The sequence below is a fragment of the Procambarus clarkii genome, unplaced genomic scaffold (assembly GCF_040958095.1).
Source record: "Procambarus clarkii isolate CNS0578487 unplaced genomic scaffold, FALCON_Pclarkii_2.0 HiC_scaffold_134, whole genome shotgun sequence".
In the NCBI taxonomy this organism is placed as follows: Eukaryota; Metazoa; Arthropoda; class Malacostraca; order Decapoda; family Cambaridae; genus Procambarus; species Procambarus clarkii.
The window spans coordinates 61,366-83,918 of NW_027189167.1; positions in this window are offsets into that span (position 1 = coordinate 61,366).

The window sequence follows — 22,553 nt, forward strand, 5'->3', positions numbered from 1 at the left end:
ATTATCATCCATCTAAGATAACTATCTTAATCCAAGAATATAGTCTTGATCACCTAATCTCATGCTTTCACTGGAGTGAAAGCAGCCTCAGAAAATCTGAAGTTAATCAAGCATCTCAAAGAGACTTACTTAATAGAAAAGGCAAAGCCGAGAAAAAAAAGAAAAAGCAAAATGCTTCATCACATCATGAATAATGTAGATACACATTATTACAGATACAATTCATCCTTTAAGGAAATCCTTGGAGGAGTACAAGTGTTACATGCTTGTATGACCTACTTGCATGTAATTACTTACCTACAAGTGTTACATACTTGTAACAACATCTTATCACAAAGCCAAATCTTTGATGGACTTCGAGCTTACGTACAAAGATTACGAAGCCGAGGAAAACTTAGATCTCAAGAAAAAATCCCCAAAGGTGAATCCACGGACAAAAGCAAAAATGTCCAGAATGGCAGTCAAAAATCAAGGCAACAAAACTCCTCTTCTGCAAAGTGGAAACAGAATAATGTTGGCTCTTATGCTATATCCCCCACAGTTAACAGAACTGTAGGAAACCAAGCTCCTAAGACAGATAAGACAAAAGGAGCTACAAGTGCCCCAAAATGTTTATTCTGTCAAGAAGCACATACCATTTATCAATGCACAGTTTATGTAGGCCGTGCCAGTCGAATCGATCGACTGAAATCTCTGAACAGGTGCATCCGTTGTCTACGGAAGCACGATACAAGTGTGTATCACTCAATTGCAGAACTGCCAATATTGTCATAAAAGTGTACATCACACAGCACTCTGTAGTGATATTAACACTCAATCCAGATCACAGACTTCCAATAATCAACCTGCATCTCAGGCAAAGCCCAAAGATGATAATACCACAACAGCCGTACAATTCTGTACAGTAATGAGCAATGTCAACGACTTGGATACAGAAATTGTTACAACAGCAATATTGCCTACTGCACAGCTAGAACTATGCAATCAAGGAATTTGTATTCCAACTAGAGGCTTTTTTGATCAAGGGTCACAGAAAACCTTTATCAGTAAAAAGTTGGCAGAAGATTTACAACTTAAATCTTCAAAGCAAGTATCTACATCCATATCAGGGTTTTTTACTAATTCTGGTCGTAGAACCTTTCCAGTAGTAAAACTCAATGTCTGTCTAGGTACATCCCAAAGGACAGTAGAAGCCATAGTAGTTGATAAAATTCCTACTGAAATGGAAGTGACTGGTCTGACAGCAACTATTAAATTCCTAAAAGAAAAAGGAATCCAATTAGCAGATCCTCTACTCGATTCTGACCTCATAGGGGATATCGGAATCCTGATTGGAGCTGACTACTATCATCGATTCATTCTGGGATCAGAAGAATCTATGGGTATGAATATACTCAAATCAGCAGGAGGCATATTGATGACAGGACCTATACTAGATCTTGAACCTTCAACTCCTGAAAAATCACATCATACAGAAACTGTAATAGTGGCATGACTAGGCAAAGAACAGTCACCACTTAAAATCCCCCACATGATTGATGATGGATTAGAATCTGTACATCAATTGTGGGAACTTGATGCCATAGGAATAATTCCTGAACAACCAAGTCCTGATGATATCTGTGCATACAATCAATACTTAGAAACTGTACAGTACCATGATGGACAGTACTGGGTAAGGCTACCATGGAAAATCAACCATAAAACCTTACCTACCAATTATCACATGGCTTACAGTCAATTTAAATCTCAATTAGCAAAGCTAAGAAAAAGGCCTGAGCATTTAAAACTCTATCATGAGGTTATTGCTCAACAATTAAAGAATAAATTCATCGAAGTCGTGAAACATGACAATAAGCAAATAGGCCATTTTTTACCTCACATGGCTGTAATGAGAGAATAAAAAACAACTCCTTTACGGATAGTTTTTAATTGTAGCTCTAAATCTGGACCCCAAGGAACCAGTCTAAATGATTGTTTGCAAACAGGTCCAAGTTTAACTCAGAAATTGTATGACATACTGTTGAAGTTTAGACTTAACAAATATGCGTATTCAGCAGATATAAGTAAGGCCTTTCTCAGAGTTGGCTTGCAGGAAGAAGATAGAGACTTCACTAAGTTTCTATGGGTAGAGAACCCAGAAGATGTCAATAGTCCTGTAGTGACTTTCAGATTCTCATCAGTTCTTTTTGGCGCGACAAGCAGTCCATTTCTATTGCAAGCAACTCTAGATACTCATCTGAAGAAATCATCAAGTCCCTGTAAGACTGAAATCAGTCAAAATCTATATGTAGATAATTTTCAAGGGACAGTTAACAGTACTACTGAACTGTTACAATTATATCAAGAGGCCAACAAGGAGCTACAAGGTGCCAACATGCCACTACAGTCTTGGGCCTCTAATAATGCAACATTGAATAATCAAATAGCAAGAGATTACCCTGAATATCACGTACCAGAATCACAAAAGGTGTTAGGTATGGATTGGGATTTAATCTCGGACACAGTATCGATCAAATCTGTGCCAGTAAATTACAACATCACTACAAAAAGGGATTTGCTTTCACAAGTTAGCAAAGTATTCGACCCACTTGGTCTACTAAATCCTTTGACTATCAAGTGGCGTTTATTGGTGCAAGAAGCATGGAAAGCTAAGGTTGGTTGGGATGATCCACTACCAATTCAGTTACAAAAAGCTTGGATGGAAGTGGCTCAAGAACAAACTTTAGTTGAAAAGATAATCTTTCCGAGACACATAGTCGAGGAAAATGAAGAAGTATCACTACATGTATTCGCAGACTCGTCAGCCAAAGCTTTTGGAGCTTGTGCTTACTTAGAGACTTCTAATCAATCATATCTTATCACCTCTAAGGCCAGAGTCGCTCCATTAAAAAAGAGGACTTTGCCTCAGATGGAACTAACAGCACTGCTAACTGGCACACGCTTAGCAGTGCATATCAAACAAGTCTTGTCTACCATGAACATCAAAGATGTCATTATATGGTCTGACAATGAAGCGGTCTTACAATGGGTACGAAACGACAACTGTCCAACTCCATATGTAAAAAATCGCGTCTCGGAAATTAAAGAAATTTCCGCAGGCTTTCAATTCTTGCATGTACCAACAAAGGATAATCCAGCTGATCTCTTATCAAGAGGTATGACATTTAAACAGTTTGCAAAGGCAGATATTTGGTTTCATGGGCCTCGATGGTTAGTGAATGGTAGTTGGCCTGAACAAAAGCCACACGTCATTACGACACAAACCATAACTACCACCAGGCAGCAAGCTCAAATATCAGTCTTGGATTGTACTCGTTACTCCTCGCTCATCAAATTAATCAATGTAACACAGAACGTGTTTCATTATCTCAGGAAAAAAGGTATAAAATACACTTTTCCTGATGCACTTATCTATTGGGTAAGACAAGCCTAGAGAGAAACTTATGAGAATAACTATGAAAATCTTCCGCATAAGTTAAAACACAATCTCGGTCTGTGGATAGACCAAGAAAATCACAACATTCTGCGTTGTGGAGGGAGACTTAAACGCGCAGATATCAATCTAGATACCGTGCATCCATGGCTTTTATCAAAAAATCATTGGATCACAAGGTTGATTGTGTTACATACCCATCAACAAATCATCAAACATGGAGGAGTGTTAGACACACTCACACAAATCAGACAGCAGTACTGGATTCCTCAGGGAAGACAGTCAGTCAAATCAATCTTAAAGAATTGCATGATATGCCGAAGGTACGATGCAAGAACTTGCTCTTATCCAGGGCCACCACCCCTGCCAAAGGAACGAGTGGTCCATCTACAACCTTTCGAAACGACAGGAGTAGATTATACAGGAGCAATATATCTAACAGGGACTGCAGATAAGCAACCTATCAAGGCATACATCTGTCTGTTCACCTGTGCTACCACCAGGGCAGTACATCTAGAGGTAACACCCGATATGACTGCTCAATCATTTATTCAAGCTTTCCGCAGATTCGCAGCACGCCGATCATGCCCTAAGCTGATGATTTCAGATAATGGAGCAAACTTGGTAGCTGGAGAAGCGTGTCTACGGGAAATCTGTTCCCATCCTGCAGTTACTTCCACACTGGAACAGCGTCATTGCAGATGGAAATTTATCCCTCCAAGAGCCCCATGGCACGGAGGATTTTATGAACGGTTAATAGGAACTGTAAAAAGATCCTTGAGAAAATCTCTACACCGTCAGAAAATCAATCTTCAAGAACTCCAGACAGTAATCACGGAAATAGAATCAAGGGTGAATAACCGGCCGTTGACTTACTTGTCTGAGGATCCTACTCAACATGAGCCATTAAGTCCTGCCCACCTAATGTATGGAAGACTTCTGACTCCAGTACCATCTCTAGTGGATGATGAGATCAGAGATCCCTCATATGTGGGTCAGAGCGAGTTGGTTCAGGGGTATAAGCATCTGTCCAGCATAATCCAAAAATGAAATGATGTTTGGACAAAAGAATATCTTACATCTCTACGAGAACATCACTATGGGGCCAATGTCCCACATAATATAGCTAATCTCCAACCTGGCGATATTGTCTTGGTAGACAGTGATGGCCCTAGGGCTGACTGGCCATTAGGTAAAGTTGTCTCAGTCCATCCAGATAGTCAGGGGATTTTGAGAATAGTCAAAATCCTGTCTAAAGGAACAACTTCCCTGAAGACATTGGACAAACTCATCCACATGGAATCAGTGAGCCAGCTGCAATTAGATCCTGAGAGACCTCAAGACACTCTAACTCCACATGACCCACAGACTCCTAACAGACACAATCGTCCACAATGGACAGCAGCACAAAAGTGCAAGCAAAATTTGCACTTGTATTATCAATCCAATGGAGAGTAAATAAATACATATGGTTACTATTGTCCTAAGTATTGGACTCTGTGCCAGTTCTCTCCCTCTGGAAGATGTGGGAAATTTTTACCCACCATATCTAATAATCATCTAAGAAATGTATAATTACTATATCATTTCTATATCATATCAAAATCATATCTAAATCGTATCAAAATCATATTAGAATCATTAAAGATTCATTTTATAGCTTGATCCTGGATGACAATGGCACCATGAACACGTACGCAACAGGGGCCCTTTTGATGCCTACGTGACTTTGTACATGATCTCTCAAGGATCCAGAAGCTTCTAGAAGGATTTCTTAATTAAAAAACTATTGGAACATTTATTCAACATCCGGTAGGGATAATATCGAATCCTTAATAAGATTCAGTGGTACTTTCAAATACTACTTATAATCTTTAAATCTTATATCTAATTATATTATAATCACATCTTATCTTAATCATAAGTCTAGACTGTAAAAATAATCAATCAATATTCATTGAAAGCTACCTCTCAAGGGAGAGGGGGGAGGATCTCGGGGGGGCGAGAAGCGCCCACGACGATGCCTCGGGCACTGCGCGTTTGTTTACAACTGAGTGAACAAGTGACTGATCCTTAGCGAACATTACCAGCTCAAGGACACCTTATTTAACATTTTTATCGCCAGTGAACACTCTCTAGAACTGGAGGAGTACCTGGACAATATCTACAAGGAAAATCCTAGAACATTTATATAAACTAAGAGTGTATGGTGGAGATCACGGTGACGCGGTTTCCACCACCTTCATTCCTATTCTTTATCTCCAATCATTCTTCTGCAACTGCAGGATAATCACGTAGCAACGCTACCAGATCATCATACAGCAACGCTGTAGCAAAATATCGTGCCCAAACTCAACAAGAGAGAGTTAATCAGTCTGGCAAACTTGTCAGACAGACACCCGGCTTCAGATAAGTGTATTGAAGTTTATTACAGTAGCGTATTAATTGGCCAATTGTATGCTTGTATAACTTTAATATTCTATAAATCTGTCTGTCGGTAATAAAGCGAGGCAAAGCCTCATTCATCGGTACGTTTATTAAAATTGTAGTGTAGCTGTGAATCTTATCCAAGCACTGAACCTCGTGAGTGTCCATTGTGTCAGAAAGAATTCAGCCTCAATAAGTAAAAACCTCACAAGTGTCCATAGTGTTGGAAGAGATTCACTCAAGCTAACTGTATCATATAAATTGAATATGTCTGCATATATATTTGAATATATAAATTAAGTTATCAATTGCTTGCTTAGTTATTTTTAAGTTATCATATAAGTTCATTTAATTGAATATAATTTCTTGTACTTAACAGTATTTAGACTACATTTAAGGTCATTTATTATACTTTTACAATTTAATTTGTTGTTTATAGTATAAGAATCTATTGGCTGTAAGTTATGGTGCTAGGTTAGACTATGTATGTTTAAATCCCTGATTTAAACAGAGCCAGTGTTCAGTCATATAACTGAATTCATTAAATCTTATCCTTGTATAAAATACAAGCTGATGTGAGATCCCTGTCTACAGGTGGACTGGAACTTCTATCAACAAAGTCATTCACCCCACCTGTCCCTTACAGCCCACAATCTGTCATTAGGAAAAGAGGATCTAGGATTTACAACCCTAGTTAGAGATTTTAGTTGAATTAATTTGCAGACAGCAATTTTTTAATTTAGTTCAGTACAAGTCCCTGGTAGTCTCCTCTTATATCAATCCCAGCAGGTTTTTCCCACACTGTTCTTCGTAATTCGTTCTCTACCCCTCTATGCACCCGTATTCTACTTTAGCTCTCTCTACCAAGGGACCTCAAAACTGTTACTTGAGCCGACCCCACGCCACGTGGTCTTAAGACGATTGACCGACTTAAGATTCTACAACCCATATGACGTGAAATAGACTTCTAGCAAAACTCTAGAATCGCCTTCGCTGCCACCACCAGACCAGTAACACTGAGCAATGATCAAGGTCTGGATCGATCATGGTAATCAATAAACTTTAGGGCTTGATCCCCACTAGTAATATATGACTTGGATATCTGTAAGTGTGGAATTAATTAACAATCAAAGGGAATAATGAATTCTGATTCGGTGTTAGAGTCGGCGCCCAACTCCACTCTGCCTCTCCGGCTACCCACGTGGTACGGGACCATCCACATAAATTATACAAAATGGAAATTAATAAAAAAGACCATTTAATAGCTAAATGGTTCATTCAAAAACTAAACAAAATGTAAATCAATGCACTCCCTAACCTGAACACTTCCTACTTCGGCAATGAGTTGACCTATTCCCTATAACAACACTCTTACAGCAACTCTACCTTTTTGGCGACCAGCTAGATGTTAGTGCTAAGGTCCTGGGAAGAGGTGGAGTGGATACCTTCCCTGTGTTGCTCCGGATCCCACACTGTCCTTCCCACATGCTTCTCTACCCAGACGCCCAGATCTGTATCCTTACGCTTGGCTTTACTACATTGCTCGTAGGTGTTTAAGATTAACAACTAATCTCTGTTGCACTGAATGATCCAGATTGGTTGAATTCTTTTAACTGACGTTAATTACACAAGCATCTAGGGAAGAGCTATTTCCGTTTACAAAATGGCTATTTGACCTTTGAGAAAATACCAAAATATGGAGCTTTGGTGACCTTCGTGACCTAAGGTCGCCCAAATCCTTCCGCCTCCAAGTCTAGTCCCGCTAGTGACGTCACTGATGGTGACTTAACTCATTATTCTGGTACTATATTATTCTTGATACTATAACCAGGAATATTATACAATTTGAATGAACACTAATTTTTCTAGATAAGTGAATTCTGTAAAATAATTCATTATACGAAACTGTGAACAAAGGCGGCAATTATTTTCACCGTCAATCCCCTCAGGGGATGCTCCCGGGTCACCACGTGGGTCCAGCTTCCCATTCTCCCATGCGTAGATAAAACATTCTGGATCATTCCTACAACAGCTAGTTTGTTACAAACGTGCCTGTGGCCCTAAGCTATCAGGGGCCCAACATATGGAAAAGTTGGCCGTGGGAGAGAAATGCCAGATGACAGCGTCGTGACCCAAAGGTCAATAATGGCCTTCCATTACCTGGCAGTCCCCAGGAGCAGCAGGTGTCCACTCCCCATCATGGTTAAATTAGAAGTTGTTTACTTATAATTGTGCAAGATTAGCAGCAACCCAAGCGTGGCAGGCGTCTTGGTCTGTGTTTACATGGATGGCATATGCCACGCAGTGCAGGCAAATGGGTAGTATTGTTTGTTCTGACTTCTCTAACTTTGTCTTGTGTTTAACTAGGTATGGACTCCAGGCTGGAGCTTCATACTCCAAGATTGGTCTGACATAAGTGGCATACAAGGTCCTCAACGATTTCTTACACAAGTTTCCAAAGGCAGTTCTTATGTTGGCCAGTCTAGCATATGCCGCTGATGATATCCTTTTAATGTGGGCCTCTGGGGACATGTTCAGTGTGATATCAACCCCCAGATCTTTCTCTCTTTCTGACTCTTGCAGGATTTCACCTCCCAGAAGGTACCTTGTGTTCAGCCTTCTGCTCCTTTCGCCTAATTTCATTAATTTACTCTTTCCTGAGTTGAACTTTAGTAGCCATTTTCTAGACTATTCCTCCAGTTTGTCGAGGTCGTCCTGTAGTTTCTGTATATCTTCACCTGTCTTAATTCTCCACATATCTTTATGTGATATCTTGATGTGTGTTTGTTTGTATTAGCACATTCATAATACATATATATTTATACAAACATAATTATACAATGCACACATTTTCACATACACAAAATCATTATTATTAGACAGTAATCATTGTATTTTAAACAACGATAAAAGTCTTCAATATATTTAAAAGAAAACTGTGAAAAATAGTTCAATTAACTTTGTTAATAACTAGCGTTCAATCTGAATCAATTGCAGATAACAAGCATCGTTCAGCGCCCGAGAATTGATGGTTCAATCGCTCCACAGAGCACCTGCATATTGAAGCATTAGATATCGATCCTCCTAATTACCGTAGGCGAGGATTAATTACCAATTACCGCCTGTAAATTCTTAAAGATTCGGTAATGTAATTAGGATTATGATCCAAGATTGTCTTTGTTGATTGTTTTGTTCTTGTTGTTATTGGTTATTTCTGTCTCATTTTTTGTCTTAGAAATAAAAGTTATGTGTTTGTGGGGGAACAGATTGGCAAAATGAACAGGGAAAGAGAAAGGAATCAAAATAACAATACACTTAGGGTACGTTACACGAACAGTAGGAGTCTACAAACAAAATAAACGATTTAAATGCTCTTGTTTACATAGAAACAATATATATTATTGCACTTAATGAAACATTTATGAATGTAGAAAACAGACAACTATTAGCTGAATATCAAATAAATGGATTTAAACTATTTCACACAGATAGATCTATTAGACGAGAAAGAGGAGTAGCCATATATGTTAGGGAAAATTTGAAATGTAGTCTCAAAGAGGGAATCAAAACTGAGCCACACACAGAAACTATTTGGTTAGAATTAAACGAAAAAGCTAGAAATCTTATAATTGGAGTTATATACAGACCACCAAACTTAGACAGAATTGAAGCAAAGCATCTATGGGATGAAATATCTAGAGCATCTAGGTCTAACAGTATTTGTGTCATCGGTGACTTTAATTTTAATGGATTAAACTGGAGTGGCAAAACAGGGAATAACGAAGCAGAAGATTTTTTTAGAATTAATTGATGATTGCTTTCTTAAGCAACACATTAAGGAACTAATGCAGGAAAATAATTTTTTAGACTTGGTGTTAACTAACAGGGAAACACAAATTAATGACATCGAAATAGAGAGTGAGCTTGGGAACAGTGATCACAAAGAAATTAGATTATCATAGAATGGAATAGATTTGTAGGAGAAAATTCTGTTAAAGTTCCAGATTTTCGAAAAGCTGATTTTAATGGCCTAAGAAAGTTTTTGGGTGAAAAGAAGATTAAAAAGTCCTGGGCATTTGGGGTGGGCCGGTCTTGGAGCCAGAAGTGAACCCAACGGTGGATGATGTAAAAAGGGATTTCGATGTTGACTCAAAATATTACCTATTTAAAAATATTCTAAGCAAAGCACAGGAACATAGTATACCGTACAAATTGAATAGATCGAATAATAATGACCTAAAATGGATAACAAAGGATCTGAAGAACCTTACAGGTAGAGAGAGACCTTGGTACAAAAGGATTAAAAATGGGGAAGTCGGTTTAGAACAAGAATTCATCCAACTGATTAGAAATGTTAAAAAATGGATAAGTAGGGAAAAATAAAACTTTGAAATTCGCATAGGAGGGTAAGCAAAGATAAATCCTAAAGTTTTTTTCAGTTATATCGAACAAACATTAGGGAAAGGATCGTTCCAATAAAAATTGAGACAGGTCAGATAACTGATAATGACGTGAGATGCGTAATATTTTTAATAAATATTTTATCTCTGTATTTACTAGAGAGAACTTAACATTATGCCTTCTGCCAAACAAGTCAATGTGGGTGGGGGAAGAGGACAGGTTGACTAGTTTAGCAGTTACCAGGGAGGATGTTATTAAACAAATAGTGAAACTCAATCCAAACAAATCTCCAGGGCCAGACGAAGTGTTTGCCAGGATGCTTAAGGAATGCAAAGAGGAGCTTTGCAAGCCACTGTCTACCATATTTAATAAATCACTAGAGTCAGGCATAGTGCTAGAGTCGTGAAGGTTACTAATGTAATACCAGTTTTTAAGAAAGGAGATAGATCACTTGTGTCAAGATATCGGCCAATTTGCCTAGCGTCTCTTATGGGGAAGTTACTTGAATCGATAATTGCAAATACTATTTGTCTTCATCTTGAAAAACATCAATGTTTCACAACTGTGGTTTACAAATTGCCGTTCATTTTTAACAAATCTGCTCATTTTATTCCAACCTAGATGAAGCAGTTAATAGTGGTAAAGTTTGTGATGTTGTGTACCTAGACTTTCGCAAAGCTCTTGATACAGGGCCACATGAAAGACTGATTAAAAAGATAAAGGCCCAAGGTAATGGGGATGCTATATTAAATTGGATTAAGGCATGGCTGTATCAAAGGAAACAAAGAGTTAGTATATATGGGGTTAAGTCAGAGTGGCAAAAGTTGTAGGTGGAGAACCTCAAGGCTCTGTTCTGTGACCTCTGTTGTTTATATAATATATATAAATGATTTAGATTCAGGTTTGAGCAGCTATATTTGCAAATTTGCCGATGGTACTAAAATCGGTAGGGAAATTAACACGGAAGAAGACTCACTATCACTTCAAGTTGATTTAAATAGGGTTTTGAAATGGTCAAAAGATTGGCAGATGCAGTTTAATGCTGATAAATGTAAAGTTCTGAGGCTAGGTAATTATCATAGTTACAAAATACGAGCTAGATGGTGTTGAGATTGAGAAGTTGAATTGCGAAAGGGATCATATGAGGCAGCTCCTATTTATAACCATCCAATCCCACTCATATATTTGTCCAACCCACGTTTGAAACAATCGAGAAACCCCGCGTCCTCCACGCCACGTGGCAACGGGTTCCACAAATCAACAACCCTGTTACCAAACCAGTATTTACCCAAGTCTTTCTAAATCTAAACTTATCCAATTTATACCCATTTTTCGTGTTATGTCTTGTGTTAATACTTTTAATACCCTATTAATATCCCCCCTGTTATGTCCATTCATCCACTTGTAAACCTCTATCATGTCACATCTAACTCTTTACCTTTCCATTTAATGCAATTTAAGCTTTGTTAATCTTTCTTCATATGACAGGTTTCTAATTTTGGGAATTAACTTTGTCATCTTACGTTGGACACATTCAAGTGAATTTATATCCATTCTATAGTACGGCCACCAAAACTGAACTGCATAATCTAAATGGGGCCTAACCAGAGCAAGTAAGTAAGTAATTATCAAAAGAAGGCACCAAACCGGGAAGGCTATGTAGCACCATCAAATACGCAAAATAATCAGAGGGTGCTAAATATCACCAAGGATGCCAATACGAGAATAAAAACGCGTAAGGCGAACGATATCAAAAGTATCCGAGTCACCAAGAATTCTATCGAGGGACAGGTGACCGCGAGGGGCGGTCGGAAAGCAAGACACACGCTCGTCCTGGAAGTCAGGACATTCAAGAAGGACATGCACGACCGTAAGAGGGACAATGCAACTAGGACAATAAGGAGCAGGGCGGCGCTCCATCAAGTGACCATGGGTTAAGCGAGTATGGCCAATACGCAACCTCGCCAGAGCTGTTTCCCACCGCCGGTTACGGTGGAAGGAGGACGGCCACGAGGAAACACAACATTTAAGAGTACGTAGCTTGTTACCAGTAACAGACAACCAAGAAGCCTGCCAACGGGTAAGGACTGAGGAATGGATAACCGGGTAAAAGTCGGAATACGGAATGCCTTTACGAGAGATGGGACAAGAGCGGACAGCTTCCTTAGCGGCAGCATCCGCACGCTCATTTAAAGACACACCAATATGGCTGGGAACCCAACAAAACTCAACCGACTTAAATTTACTGTGAACGAGAAACAGCCAATGCTGGATCTCGACAACTACTGGATGAACCGGATCAAAGGACCCGAGAGCCATGAGGGCACTACGAGAGTCAACAACAACCACAAAGGAAGACTGACAACGAGAAAGCAGGAGACGAAGAGCATAGAGAATAGCATAAAGTTCCGCTGTAAAGATGCTAGTCTCCGGAGGCAAGCGACACATATAAGTGCGATCAGGAAAAACAACAGAGTAGCCCACACCGTCCGCTGACTTAGACCCATCGGTGAAGACAGAAACGGAGCAGGAGTGAGAAGAAAAGTGCTCGAGGAAAAGGCGTTTTAGAACCGTAGGAGGGGTAAAAGCTTTAGTGATACGGGTCAAGGAAGTACAAAACCGCGGAAGAGGGACCCTCCACGGGGGCAAAGAAGGAACAACACGAGGAGAAACATCAGAAATACGAACGGAGAGAGAATCCTGTAGGCGAGATAACCGGACAGAAAGAGGAAGGTGGTGAAGAGGAACAGGAACCGCAGGAGGGGTAAAAGTTAAAGCACGACAGAGGCGAGAGGAAGGATGTTGCAAGGACCGCGCAAGATAGCGAAGACAGTAGCGATCACGGCGGTCCTGGAGAGACAGGAAGCCAGTGTCAACATACAAGCTAAGGATGGGAGTCGAACGAAAGGCACCAGAACTGAGGCGCAACCCAGTATGGTGCAAAGCATCAAGACGGCGAAGAGTAGAAGGAGAAGCAGACGAGTAAGCAGGGCAACCATAATCGAGCTTAGACAGGACGAGAGAGGAATGTAAAGCAAGGAGAGTGTGCCTATCTGCCCCCCAAGAAGTATGGGACAAGACCCGAAGGAGGGTAAGGGCCTTAGAGCACTCAACACGGAGGTAAGAGATATGGGGAGACCAAGACAAACGAGTGTCAAGGAATAACCCCAAAAGCTTCGCGGAATCTTTGTATTCAAGGGGATGACCATAAAGTGACAAAGAGGGACGAAGAACAACCCGTTTCCGCGTAAAAGTCATGGCACAAGTCTTAGAAGTAGAGAACTTGAAGCCATGACCTGTGGCCCAAGACGACACGGCATCAATTGCAAGTTGAAGCCGGCGTTGAAGGAGAGGCGAATCATCACCCTGACAACAAAGGGTAAGATCATCGACATAGAGAGCGGAGAAGACACCAGAAGGAAGAGAGGAAAGAAGACCATTGAGGGCAACCAGAAAAAGAGTAGTGCTCAGAACACTACCCTGGGGTACACCTTCGTATTGCTGAAAAGAGGGAGAGAGAGCGGTACCAAGGCGCACCCGAAAGGAACGACGAGAGAGGAAGCTGCGGAGAAAGAGAGGGAGATGACCACGAAGGCCAAAAGCATGAAGTTGAGATAGGATATGATAACGCCAAGTGGTGTCGTAAGCCTTTTCTGGGTCAAAAAAGGACGGCAACAACGGAGGTCTTCGCAGCAAAAGCAGTACGAATATAGACCTCCAAGTGCACCAGGACATCTGTCGTGCTGCGGCACTTGCGGAAACCAAATTGAGAAGGGGAGAGGAGGTGATGGTGTTCCAGGAACCACATCAGACGAACGTTAACCATACGTTCAAAGAGTTTGCAGACACAACTTGTGAGAGCAATAGGGCGAAAGTCCTTAGGGGAAGTACCCAGACACCCCGGTTTGCGAACAGGGAGGACGACGGCATCGAGCCAGTCCTCAGGGACTGACGACGACTCCCAGATCCGATTATACAGACTCAGTAAATACTGAGACGTGCTCGGAGGGAGATGGAGAAGCATCTCATAATGAATACCATCGGAGCCTGCCGCCGTAGAACCGCAGAGGGCCAGGGCAGAACGAAGTTCAGAGAGAGAGAAGGGATCATTATAGGGAAGCTGAAGATGAGTGCAGAAATCTAAAGGACGAGACTCAAGGACAGGTTTACGAAGAAGGAAAGATTGGGGAAGATGAAGACCAGAGCTAACAGAAGAAAAGTGGGAACCCAGTTCGGAAGCGACCTGCAACGGGTCCGCCACAAGAGTATCACGGAGGTGAAGGACCGGTGAAACATCGGGAACGAACTTACCCGCTATCTTGCGGATACGCTTCCAGATCTGGGCCAGAGGGGTCTCAGACGTAATTGTTGAGACATAAGATGCCCAACATTCACGTTTAGCCGTACGGATGGCCCTACGGGCCACCGCACTGGCTTTCCGAAAGAAAAGAAAAGAATCGGTCGTCTGCCTACGGCGGTGCCTCTTCCAGGCTGCACGTTTACAGCGGACAGCCCGAGCACAGTCCGCATTCCACCAGGGAACGCACTTCCGTGGACCCCGAGAGGAAGAGCGAGGAATAGAGCGGAGGGCAGCGTTGAAGACAGTGTCATGAAAAAGGAGGAGAGCGCGAGAGAGAGGCAGAAGGGAGAGGTCAGAGAGAGCAGCACTGAGTGTAAATAGGCTCCAGTCCGCCTTAGCAAACTGCCACCTAGGGAAAACTGCCACAAAGGGGCGAAAACCGCGAAATCAGAAGTTGGAGTTCGAGGAAATTGGCGTAATAACCTCGAACGTTCCATTGAAGAATGGACAACGACGAGAAGAGAAAGGACAAAAACAGAGAACAAGGAAGAAACAAAGGCGAAAGAGCAACAGAGCACGTTAAAGAATATCAGGGTCGGGATCAGGGTCAGCAAAGTCAGGGTTAGGGGGCATGGGTAAACTGAGCAAAGACGGAGGGAAGGAAACGGGAGAACAGATCAGAGGTGGGCGGGCAGGGTCCGGAGGAGGAGGAGGAAGAGGAGGAGACAACGGAGAGGAGCAGTCAAGGACAGCAGCAGGAAGAGGGGGAGTAGAAAGAGGGGAGCGCACCCCAGCAAGAGCAGCAACCGAAAGGGAAGCAGGGGCCAAAGAAACCTCCATAGCAGGAACAGGGGGCGCAAGCACTGAAACGGGAGGGGAAGGAGCAACAGAGCCAGAAGGAGGAGCCGAGGAAGAAAGCGAAGCCTTCTTACCCGCCGAGGAAGAGGAAGGAGAGGAGCCAGGCTTACGCTTCTGACTTAAAGAGACCGGTGTCCCAGCAACAACGTACCGGGCAACGGATTCCAGTGTCTCAACAGGAGAAGCCGAACGAGAGCACACACGACGGCCGTTAGGAGAGCGATGGACATCCGCCTGCACCGACAGGCGGTGGGGAGAGCCGATAGATGGAGGAAGAGGATGGGAAGGAGGATCGGAGGGGGACGAGGAAGAAGACACAGAAGACACGACAGACCGGGTAGAAGGAAGGGGAACCCCAGACAGAGGACCAGGAGGAGGATCCTTCGGGAGAGAACCCAAAGGAACAGGAGGGGGCAGTGGGCGCATCAGGGTCCAAGGCCCGGAAACGGTTGTGAGTCTGAGGAAGGCGGGAAGGACGAGGAGAGGAAGAGCGCAACACGCGAGCATAAGAGATATGAGCATAAGGCGGGAGCCGGCGAACCTGGCGCCTCGCCTCAGGAAAAGATAAACGCTCCCGGTGCTTCAGGTTGAGGACGGCTGCCTCAAGCTTGTAATGGACACATGCACGGGAGAAGGTAGGATGGGCCTCACCGCAGTTGAGGCAACGAGCCTGGGGAGAAGTGCACTCCGACTTAGAGTGACCTTCGCCACCACACAAAGGACAGAGAGAGACAGTCCCGGAGCAGCGGAGGGCACCATGCCCAAACCTCCAGCACTTGTTGCAGAACCGAGGAGAAGGAATGTACTCCTGGACAGAGCACCTGGCACCAGCAAGAATGACAGAGGGTGGAAGGGTCCTACCATCAAAGGTAATCTTCACAACCCGGAGGGGTTGACGGCGACTACCAGGAGGGGGACGAGTAAATGTGTCCACCTGGAGAATAGAATGGCCCTGGGCAGCGAGGATATGTCGAATATCGTCGTGGCAGTCGCGCAGGTCCCGAACACCGGTCGCAACATGGGGCGGGAGCAAAATAGTGCCAACACTGGCATTCAACTGAGTGTACTTCGAGACCCGAACGGGGGTCTCGCCAAGGCAGGATAAGGCAGCCAAGCGGGAAGCAGCATCCTGAGAAGGAGCAGCAACGACACGTGTACCGAGACGAGTGGGATTGAAAGTAATGGAGGCATCCACGGAATCAATGAGATGTCGATGGAGGGAGAAATCGTCAGGAGGCGCAGAATCAAGAGGGAGGAGATCAAAATATTTGGCCCACGAAGCGGGACCAAACAAGGCTTGATAGGTAGCAGAACTGGAAGGAATCGAGCGAGGGCGGCCGTGACGAGGACGGCGGTGAGAACCCCCAGAGAGAGAGGGGTTAAAAGGCGCAGTAGTTACAAACAGTCTCCGTGGTGTAGTGGTAAGACACTCGCCTGGCGTTCCGCGAGCGCTATGTCATGGGTTCGTATCCTGGCCGGGGAGGATTTACTGGGCGCAATTCCTTAACTGTAGCCTCTGTTTAACGCAACAGTAAAATGTGTACTTGGATGAAAAAACGATTCTTCGCGGCAGGGGATCGTATTCCAGGGACCTGCCCGAAACGCTACGCGTACTAGTGGCTGTACAAGAATGTAACAACACTTGTATATATCTCAAAAAAAAAAAAAAAAAAAAAAAAAAAAAAAAAAAAAAAAAAAAAAAAAAACTAGAGGAGCCGCGCCAGGGGACGAGGTAGTCACCACTGGGGGCTTGGGGCTCGACCCAACCACAGAGGAGGGAGGGGAGCCAGGGGAAGGAGTCAGAGAGGCCAAAGGAGGAGCAAGGTCGGGGCCCAATGCAGCGGAGGCTACAGAGCCCGGTCTTCCAATACGGACCGACTCGGGGGCTTGGTCGCCCACCCCACGAGCCTGAGAAGGTAAGCCAGAAGCAGCCGAAACAGGGGTTATCATCTTGACGAAAAGAAGAATTCATTCACGAATGTGCCCCCACACCCACCATGGAGCCACAATTAGAGGCAGGACACCCAACAAGAAGCTATCGCCGATCTTGTCGGGGCCTCCTAGGGGTGCGTCGTGAGTATACGCCCCACAAACGCCACCTTAAGAAACCGACAGTCCGTCGAGATCGGGTTCTGTGACGAAAGAGGGATTGACAATAAAAGGTTCCCCTCGCTCTTGACGTCGGGTACTACAGTTCTACGGGTGCAAGAGTATGCCTCCTCAAGCACCCGGGCGTCAAAATAGAAGAAGTCCAAAGGAAGAACCAGAACGAGCATAAGGTCGGCAGGAAACGGCAAGCAGATAGGAGAAGAGGGGGGAGAAAAACAAAACAGAAGGAAAAGGAAAAGATGCCCAGCAGAATTGAAGAGGACGGCAGCAGGAGCACAAGGCTAGAAAAGGACAGAGGACTGTCCCAAGGAGCATCATACTCCGGCCCACGAAGCCCCCACACGGCGACAACGAGCTGAGCGGGGAGGGGGGCAAAATGTTAAGTTCCTCTTTAGTAAATACAGAGATAAAATATTTATTAAAAATACTACTTATCTCTTTGCCATTATCCGTTATCTGACCTGTCTCAGTTTTTTAATGGACCTATCCTTTCCCTAATCTTTGTTCGATGTAACTGAAAAAACCTTTAGGATTTGTCTTTTTTTTAGAGTTACAAGACGCAAGGGGGAAGGAGGAGCAGGAGAATTAGAGGATGCAGAAGGAGAACCCCAAGCAGTAGGAGGAGGAGAAGAAAGAGGAGAACCCCCGACCAAAAAGGTAAAAACTTTACAAACAGTAGAAGTAGGAGGAGGGGAACCACAAACAGTAGGAGGAGAACCCCCAACCAAAAAAATAAAAACTGGATTCAGCTACAAGAAACAAAACGTTCCTGGACTCTTTATACATAATCTTGACCCAATAGGTCATCAGTAGTTATCTCTGATGACGCTGATGCCACCTACACCCTGCTAAGCCACCTTTCCTATGTATACACACAATAAACATTTAATAAGATAAAACCATTCTCAAGTCGATTGTGATGAGGAAGTAGAGACAGGCAATAAATAGGCACAAGAGATGAGGAGCAAAGTAAGGTGTAGTAGAGGGGCTAGTGGTAGGAACTGTAGAGGGCCTATTGGCCCATACGAGGCAGTTCCTATTATAACCACCGAAAGAGAAGGAGAAAATAATGAGAAGAGGAAAACGAGGGAACGTAGGAGAAGACAATGAACAGAAAAAAAGAGAAAAGAGAAAGAAAGGAAAGAGAAAGAAAGGTAAATGGAAAGGGTAAGCTTATGTAAGGTCACGTTTGTTAGAAAGATTAGAGCATTTGAGTATATACTGTGAAAGGGAAGAGTCCACAGCACAAAGCCAGGACTCAAGTTCATGTTGGGTACGTTGTGTATTAGAGCCGATTCTACAAGACGGCGTCTGTGTAGAGTAGAGGCAGGAAAGATTATTTTGGAGGAAGACCAATCAATGGGATGATTAGAATCCCTCATATGGCAGAAGAGAGCATTGTTAGTGTCTGCAGACTTAACACTTCTCTTGCGTTCTTTAAGTCTGTCATTCAGTGTACGGCCAGTTTCGCCAAAGTATTGGAGAGGACAAGACGAACAGGAAATAGAGTAGACACCAGTAGCATTAGTAGCAGGAGGAGCAGTGTGAACTAGATTGCTACGAAGTGTGTTAGTTTGACGAAAGGCGAGTTTAATGTCAAGAGGACGAAAGGTATTGGTAAAAGTTTTGAGTTCAGATATGAAGGGAAGGCATAGTACAGTGCTACTAGTGTTGGAAGCAGGTTTAGGATGAAAAAAAATTCGTTTAGGTTGAGAGTAGGCACAGTTGATGAAATGCAAAGGGTAACCAAGGCGAGAGAAGTAAGGTAATTATCAAAAGAAGGCACCAAACCGGGAAGGCTATGTAGCACCATCAAAGTGCGAAATAATCAGAGGGCGCTAAATATCACCAAGAATGCCAATACGAGAACAAAAACGCATAAGGCGAAACGATATCAAAAAGTATCCGATTCACCTAGAATTCTATCGAGGGACAAGTGACCGCAAGGGACGGTCGGAAAGCAAGACACACGCTCGTCCTGGGAGTCAGGACATTCAACAAGGATATGCACAACTGTAAGAGGGACAACGCAATTCGGACAATAAGGAGCAGGGCGGCGCTCCATTAAGTGACCGTGGGTTAAGCGGGTTTGACCAACCCGCAGCCGTGCCAAAGCAGTTTCCCACCGCCGGTTACGATGGTAGGAGGAAGGCCACGGGGACACACTACGTTTGAGAGTACGCAGCTTGTTACCAACCACAGAGGACCAACAACCCTGCCAACGGGCAAGAATGGAAGAATGAATAACAGGATAAAAGTCGGAATAAGGAATACTTTTACGGGAGATGGGAAAAGAACGATAGCTTCCTTAGCGGCAGCATCCACACGCTCATTGAAATAAACACCAATATGGCTGGGAAACCCAGCAAAACTACTGATTTAAATTTACTAGAAATAAGAAACAGCCAATGTTGAATCTCGATGACCATTGGATGGACAGGATTAAAGGACCCTAGAGCCATGAGGGCACTACGAGAATCAACTACAACCACAAAGGAGGAATGAGAATGAGAAAGCAAGAGACGAAGAGCATAGAGAATAGCATAAAGTTCAGCCGTAAAGACGCTAGCCTCCGAAGGGAGGCGACACACATAAGTACGGTCAGGAAAAACAATAATGTAGCCCACACCATCCGCAGACCTTAGACCCATTAGTGAAGATGGAAATAGAGTGGGAGTGCGAAGAAAAGTGCTCAAGGAAGAGGCTTTTCAGAATAGTAGGAGGGTAAAGGCTTTAGTAATACAAGTAAGGGACGTACAAAACTTGGGAAGGGAGAGTCTCCACGGAGGTAAGGAAGGAACAATACGAGGAGAAACATTAGAAATATGAACAGAAAGAGAATCCTGTAAGCGAGATAACCGGACAGAAAGTTGGGAGACAATGAAGAGGAACAGGCACCACAGGAAGAGGAAAAGTCAATGCACGACAGAGGCGAGAGTAAGGATGTTGTAAGGACCGCGCAAGATAGCGAAGACAGTAGCGATCACGGCGGTCCTGAAGAGAGAGAAAGCCAGTGTCAACATACAAACTAAGGGCGGGAGTCGAACGAAAGGCACCAGAGCTGAGACGCAACCCAGTATGGTGCAAAGCATCAAGACGGCGAAGAGTAGAAGGAGAAGCAGAAGAGTGTGCAGGGCAACCATAATCGAGTTTAGACAGGACGAGAGAGGAGTGCAAATAGAGGAGCGTGCGCCTATCCGCTCCACAAGAAGTATGGGACAAAACCTTAAGGAGGTTAAGGGCCTTAGAGCATTCAACTCGGAGGTAAGAGATATGGGCTGACCAAGACAAACGAGTGTCAAAGACCAACCCCAAAGCTTCGCGGAATCCCTGTACACAATGGGATGACCATAAAGCGACAAAGAGGGAAGAAGAACGACATGCTTCCGAGTAAAAGTCATGGCACAAGTCTTAGGACGCAGAGAACTTGAAGCCATGATCGGTGGCCCAAGACGACCACGGCATCAATCGCAAGTTGAAGCCGCTGTTGAAGGAGAGGCGAATCATCACCCCGACAGCAAAGGTAAGATCATCAACATAGAGAGCAGAGAAGACGCGAGAAGGAAGAGAGGAAAGAAGACCGTTGAGGGCAACTAGAAAAAGAGTAGTGCTCAGAACACTACCCTGGGGAACACCCTCATACTGCTGAAAAGGTGCAGAGAGAGCAGTACCAAGCCGCACACGAAAGGAACGACGAGAGAGGAAGCTCCGGAGGAAGAGCGGCGGGTTCCCACGAAGGCCAAAAGAATGAAGTTGAGACAGAATATGATACCGCCAGGTAGTGTCGTAAGCCTTTTCCAGGTCAAAAAGGACGGCAACAACGGAGGTCTTCGCAGCAAAAGCAGTACGAATATAGACCTCCAAGTTCACCAGGACATCTGTTATGCTGTGGCACTTGCGAAAACCAAATTGAGAAGGGGGAGAGGTGGCGATAGTGCTCTAAGAACCACATCAAACGAACGTTGACCATACGTTCAAAGAGCTTGCAGACACAACTCGTGAGACCAATAGGGCGGAAGTCCTTAAGGGATGACCCGAGAGACCCCTGGTTTCCGAACAGGGAGGACAACAACCATCGAGCCAGTCTTCATGGACTGACGACGACTCCCAGACCCGGTTGTACAGCCTCAGTAAATACTGAGACGTGCACGGAGGGAGATGGCGAAGCATTTCATAATGAATGCCATCGGAGCCCGCTGCCGTAGAACCACAAAGGGCTAGGGCAGATTGAAGTTCAGAGAGAGAGAAGGGATCATTATAGGGAAGGTGAAGATAAGTACAGAAATTTAAAGGACGAGATTGAAGGAGAGGCTTTCGAAGAAGGAAGGATTGTGGGAGACGAGAACCAGAACTAACAGAAGAGAAATGGGAACCCAGTTCGGTCGCAACCTGCAACGGATCCGCCACAAGGAGTACCATGAAGGCAAAGGACCTGTGAGACATCAGGAACGAACTTACCCGCAATCTTGCGGATACGCTTCCAGACCAGTGGAAGAGGAGTTTCGGACGTAACGGTGGAGACATAAGACTCCCAGCAAGCACGTTTAGCCGCACGGGATGGTCCTACAAGCCACCGCACTCACCCTCCGAAACAAAAGAAAAGACTCAACCCGTCTGCCTGGCGACGATGTCTCTTCCAGGCTGCACGCTTACAGCGGACAGCCCGAGCACAGTCCAAACTCCACCAGGGACGGCACTTCCGCGTTCCCCGAGAGGAAGAGCAAGGAATAGAGTGGAGGGCAGCGTCAAAGACAGTGCCATGAAAAAGAAGGAGGGCGCGAGGGAGAGGTAAAACGGAGAGGTCGGAAATAGTAGCACGGAGAGTAAAGAGGCGCCAGTCAGCCTCGGCAAACCGCCACCTAGGGAAGGAGAGAGGAGGGCGAAAGGAGAAAAAAGTGACAAGGATAGGAAAATGGTCATTGCCATGGAGGTCATCAAGGACTCGCCACCTGAAATCTAAGGAAAGGGATGACGAGCACAGAGAAAGATCGAGACAAGAAAGGGAGCGAGTCCGAGAGAGTC